Source organism: Peromyscus leucopus, chromosome 15 (genome assembly GCF_004664715.2).
Source record: "Peromyscus leucopus breed LL Stock chromosome 15, UCI_PerLeu_2.1, whole genome shotgun sequence".
In the NCBI taxonomy this organism is placed as follows: Eukaryota; Metazoa; Chordata; class Mammalia; order Rodentia; family Cricetidae; genus Peromyscus; species Peromyscus leucopus.
In genome coordinates, this window is record NC_051076.1 from 21445829 (window position 1) to 21452156 (window position 6328).

General features: G+C 43.2%; 1 pseudogene; it reads left to right on the top strand.

The window, feature by feature from the left end:
* The first annotated feature begins 405 nt into the window (after positions 1–405).
* LOC114690760 lies at positions 406–531 on the top strand (annotated as a pseudogene).
* Positions 532–6328: the final 5797 nt, after the last annotated feature.

Consider the following 6328-nt stretch of genomic DNA (forward strand, 5'->3'; position numbering starts at 1 on the left):
TATAGCTCATATCGATATTAGATTATTTTTGTATGTGTGGAACATCTTTCCTCATAGGCATTGAGAGACCTATAAAGAACTAGAGAGATGCCTTTTGGCTAGGCTGGGTGGGGGGAGGGCTTCCAGCATCTCTGTGTGTGTGTGTGTGCTCTTTAATTCGCTGAGCCATTGGGCAGTAGAGGCCTGTGTAGGAGACAAGAATCTAGATGGGTTCAGGCCAAGATAAAAGCAGAAAAGAAATAGACTTGAGATGCCGATGGGCAAACACGGAGAACTCTGTTCCCAACTCAGTGACAAAGGGCGATCAGTTTCTTTAAGGCAGATGCATTCTCATCTCCTCAAATTTCGTTTCTCTTTGGAAAACATTTAAAATAATAATTTACTCACTACTTAGTCATTTATTGAAGCTTTGCGCAGTGGCAGTATCGTAGCCAATGAGGTTTATCCGAGACGCAATTATTGCTAATTGAAAACTAGATATTTATTGAGACAAACCTCATGATGTTGTCTAGGCTGATCTCCATTCCTGGACTCAAAGGATCCTCCTGCTTCGGCCTCCGTAGTAACTGGGAGTGCTGGTGTGTGCTGCCACACCCATTTGTTGTTGTTGTTGTTGTTGTTCTGGAAAAGTCTTGGTTTCCACCACCACACCACCCCCTCCACCACCACTACCACCACCTCCTCCTCCTCCTCCACCACCACCACCACCTCCACCTCCACCTCCACCACCTTCACCACCAAAGTCTAGATATTCTCAGTACATCAAAGTTTCTGATAAAATTATCTTACTACTCAGATGTCAGTAGATATTACAATACATAGTGTATTTCTTCCCTTAGTAGGTACTGAGGAGCTATCCACATGCCATGCAACTCTTTGCTAAAGGACTTAGCACAGCACTCATGGAAAACCATGTGACCTGTTTGCACAAACCCAGGGAGGAGCATCTTGTTGGGCTTTCTCCTGCTCACACAGTCTCAGAACACCCAGCATCTCAGGAAACCCAGTCAGGTCTCACGTCTAATTGATGGCAGTTTTTTTTTTTTCTTCCCCACTTTTCACTCACCTTGAAAAGAATCCTTTCAGCTCTTCCTGAGAATAACACAGTTTGACACTTAGATCTTTCTCTCCTCCACCTGAGCACAGAGCAATTCGGGGACAGCAAAGAGCGCATTCTTCCTCTGAACTAGCGAACATTCTTCCCATGCTGAGTCCAGAGATGAGGGAGAAGAAGCAGAAGCTAGTCTCACTGAGGTGTGAGTCTCCCAGCCTCGTGTCTGAATGCACACGGCCCAGAGGCTTTCACCACAAACGCCTTCAGCTTCCAGAGAGTTCCACACACTGCTCTGAAAGAGCAGTCCTCATTTCTAACCAAATTTTCATTTACAATTTCATCATGAAGAACATCTAAAAAAAAAAAAAGAAAAGAAAAAGAAAGAAAGAAAATCCAAAACCATGTCTCCTCACACGAAAAGAAATATTCAACGGAAAGAATACACATCTCTCAGCTCATCAAGTATTCGAGTTCCTTCAGGCCTCTGCAAACCCCACAGCACAGATGGCTTGTGGGAAATGTGTCCCCTGCAGACACAAGCGACCTGAGAGTTACGGAGGGACCACACCCTCTCGTGAGCGGGTTTTCCTAGGGAAACTGTAAGAAGAGGAGGACATCACATGTTGTTCACAAGAAGCAGGATTCTGGGCACAGATTTCTTTGTCATATAAAACTCCCTTCAGGTGACTCCTGCTTTGTTTCTTTTGTTTTTAAGATATGGTTTTGGATTAAAAATTTATCATTTTGAAATATGGACTTTCAACAGTCCTACTGTTCTTATCAAATTATGATAGTTGCCATTATTATTATTATTATTATTATTATTATTATTACTTTTAAGACCAAGGCTCTCCATGTTATTCACTCATGGTAGCTTAAGCAAGGACTATCCTTGAAAAACGCTGCTCCATTTCACTGTTCATCTGAATGAAAGTGCTCAGAATTCAGTATCAACAAGCACCAAATGACCTTTCTAAATACACCCAATTTACTACATCCATTAAGTTTATGATAATAAATAAAACCTCTGCAATGCCTCATAATAGCAGTAACGCCTTTCAAACGACTCTGCACTTAATGGCCAATTTTAGAGCATTAAATGTTGTTAACAATCAATTGACTGGATATCACTGTGCTTCCGTTTATAAATATCAAATTATATAGGTCACAGTGTTACCTTTGCTGGCTAGTTGCAGAATTTATATCAATGTTCTGTAGAATAATTACTAGACACTTGATCACGGTGATTTTTTTTTATTAGAAATGAGAAAACTCTGACTTTCCAAAGGTCCCAGATTCTCCCTCAGATACTTTCTCTAACACCCCCCCTCCAACCCCAGGATCAGGTAATTAAAGGGGTATTGATGCAGAGGGAAGCAGAGCACCACATGGCTTGGCAAAGTGTTTCCGTAAAGTTCTGTCCTGTAGCTGTGGATACAAACTCAAGCTGGTCATGTGCAGAATTCCAGCATGTCAGCCCACTACCCCTCGGCACAGCCAAATGCTTCAGCAGCTGCCCTTTTGTCCTGTTTCTTAAATAAACAAAGAACAGATACAAATTAATGACCTAAATTTATGGCAAAACACACTGCCTTCCCAGAGCAAACAGCCTTAAAAGAACAGATGCTAAACTAACGTTTCTTACCCACAGACCCCCAGAGATCATTCCGGAGAGCACTCCTAGTCCATAGAAGTGAAAATAATCATGTGTTAAAATGTAACGGTTTTGTGCAAAGTCACGTTCACAAGCCAATTTCACAAGCTTCCGGGTGTGGTCAGTGGGGTGGGTACCCAAGGTTTGCTTGGTGGTCTGATGCCCCCCGTTCTGCTCCAAGGGTCTCAATAGCTTTATTTCACTTACATTTTATTTGGCTCCCCCTCCCCCCCCCCGAAAGATGAAAAGACCATTTTCTTCTAGAATTCTAAATAATATGGAAAATGGATGTGGTTAATAGTGTGTCACTGTGGTTTCTAAGATTGTCGGGATGGGATGGTAGAAAACCTTTGTTTTAGTGTCTTCACTGTGGAATGAGGGTTGTGTGTGTGTGTGTGTGTGTGTGTGTGTGTGTGTGTGTGTGTGTGTGTGAAGATGAGTTATTTCTGTGGAACTCAGTTCAGAATTTGGTTTTTTTTGCATCTTTCCTTGCTTTATGTTTTACCCAATGCCAGCCATACATCACCACCGCTCTCCCCCCCCCCCCGCCCCCAGCCCCCTCCCCAGGAACGATGAAACTAAAAGTCTAAAAGTCTCGTTGCTAACTTTGCATCCAGGGATGGAGCTAGGTCACCTCCAAGCAGACATTGGCGTGGAAAGGTACAGCGTGTTCATTGGCCACACGCCGTGCACTCTCTTTATCCCACACCGTACAACATTTCCAATCTTATTCAATAATTTAATATACATTTTCTTGTCAAGCTTCTTGGCAGCCGGTTATGCAGCTTGCAAGATGGACCGAGAATGCTACAGGTGGGCTGATTAGCGGGTGGCATTTCTGAATTCGAACAAGCTGTTAGCATTATGTCTGTTTGCTTTAGGTACAGATGTGAAATGATTTGACAGTAGATTTCAAAAGTGTGTGAGTACATTTTTTTGTATGTCAAACTATGGAAATCTGTGTGTGTTTTTTTTAATTTCACACATTGATAGTATGTATTGTATTTATTAATTTCAGAAAGTATATGCCACTGGCATGGTATAAAAATTAAAAAGCAGTATCCATAATGTATAAAATGAACAGATTGGCTAAACATCCCACCCCCAGTTAATCAGAAAGTCTTATCTCGTGCTTCAGAAAAAGTCAGAGGTTGGAATATTGGAGCCAGAAATGAGAATCTTTGCAAAGTTTGTTTTAATTGGTTTTATAGTGCTATGGCGATTTAAAAAAAAAAAAGAAAGAAAGAAAGAAAGAAAAAAAAGCGGGGGGAAGAAGCAAAAGGAATAACAACGACCACACACAACAAATGGCGTGTGGAACATTTGCCAGTCACATTAAGTGACATCTGCCCTTGTCTAAAATTTCAAAGGTGATTTCAGGATTTATAAGGGAAAGTCTGCTTGACATATAAAAAGAAAAGTTAAAATAAATCTTAGGAATTTAAATTTCCATGTATGCTCAGGCTACAAGATGAATGTGAAAGCTGAGATGCGGGGCTGGTGAGCAGCCCGGGTGGCTTCTACAGCCAATTCCAGGTGACTGGGGGAGATAGGGACTTTTGGTGGAGGGGTCATTCACAGCAGTTGAGGAGTTCAAAGGGAATATTCATGATCAAGGCTGGTGGGCATAGGTTCACTTTGAAGCTATGAACAGTTAGGACGGCCCATTGTTCTCTCATGTATCTTCTTCCTCTTGGAGAGTTCGTTGTTAATACATCGAGCCTCATCTCTACCCACAGAAGAACTCTGTAGAAGCAGTAGATGGCAGAACTCCTCCATCCTTCCCAGTGCCCTGGTCCTGTTCCAGTGTCTCCAGGGGAGACTTGAGCCCAGTAGAAGCTATACTAATCCATTGTCTATACAGATTTGTGTGCACAGGAATGTAGGACATGGGAAGGACCCCAGAGAAGCACTAGCAAGAGCCCTCACACCTGTAAGGACAAGAAGTGGAGACCGTTGGGTAAAAATGCCACTCAACCCATCACCTGTCATTACAGCTAGTGCCAGGCAACAGGAGAGAGGCTCTCATCCTGTTTCCCTCATCACCATGGTGTAAATAGCACTAGGCAACCTTGAAGAATAGCTCACACGATGTTCCGATTTTTACAGATGAAGACCCACGGCTTGGAGAGGGAATGTGTCAAGGCATTTTACAAACAGACTCCGTTTGTTCATCTCAGCAGATTTTGTGGCAGGCTGGAAAAGCCTGCTTCCCTAGGGATAGAACAGATGTGGGGAGAGCCATTTGCTCATGGCCACACAGGTGGATTTTCAGGCTCCAAGTTTTGCTTAAGATATATTTTCCCAAGATCGGACCCATTCAGCATTGTTTTCCGGACAGTCGCTCTGTGTCTCACACCATCCTCTGTGCTGAGAGTAAGCAGAGACTGAACGAGAGCAGCACCTCTGCCCATAGGAGCCCACTTCCTGGTGGGGGAGACCAACAATACACATGGACAGTGTCTAGGGTGGTGACAGAAAATGAAAAAGTTGAAAGGAGGTGAGCAAGGGTGATGTCAGAGGTGAGGTGGGCTGTGCCCAGTGAAAATCTCTTTGAAGGGAATGAGGCAGCCACCTTGATTGGGGACTCACAACAAAGGCATGGGGCTGAGTACAAAGTCCTGAGATGGAAACAGCCTAGTGAGACCAGGCAACAGGGAGTCAGCTTGGCTGGACCAGCATGAGCTAGGAGTCAGCAGGCAAGAGGGCATGGGAGGTGGAGCATGGGGCTCCGAGGCCATGCTAGAGAGGAAGAAGGCTTTCTCAGGTGTTAGCAGAGAAGCCCTGACATTGTGAATATTCCTCATAGTCATGAGGCAAAGCTTCCCAAATTCTACATAGCAGATTTCCAAACCAGCTTTTGGAGCACAGCTCATTGAAAACTGGGTGCAATTATGCAACAGGCCAGAACTTGCTGACTTACCTTGGGTTCAAGTCCTTTGCACATAACATTGGAATATTGCTTTCAATCCCTGCTCTGGTGTTCCTGGGCGCTTGTCTCTACCTCTTACACTTGTATGACCATCATTTCCATCCATTTGGACAGTCAGTAATTTGAAAAAAAAAAAGTGATCGCTTTAGCCCCTAGACTTTCATTAATTCTGTTTTTCTGATTATTCTTATAATATATCTTCAGTTATTAAATACACACGAGTTTATATATTCTGAAATAATAATCAAAATAAGTAGTCATAAATAAAAAGGCATATGATATGGAATCCATATGGAAATATTTAAGGACCCATCCCACATGAGGGTCTGTATTGTCACCCCTTGACCTGGCTTACTGTAGGCACCTAAGCAAAATCAGATGAATGTTAAAAGGCATTTTCATCAGAAGAAGAAAAAGTGGACAGCTAAGAAAACTTCTTTCACATTTTACCTTTTTGATATGATTGGAATGTGGGTCATTTTCTCCTCCATCAAAACCTACTTCTAAAAATAGCTCATGCTAGAAGAAGGTGGCTCCATCTTGGATGCGGAGCTGAAATGTTCTCCTGGAACAGCATGCTGGGAGTGGGGAGCGTTATACAGAGACACTGGCCTGGCCATCCTTCCTGGGTGCAGGGCTTTGATGGCGCCCACCCACGGTTCAGAGCTGAATAGGAAGAAGTCAGGGT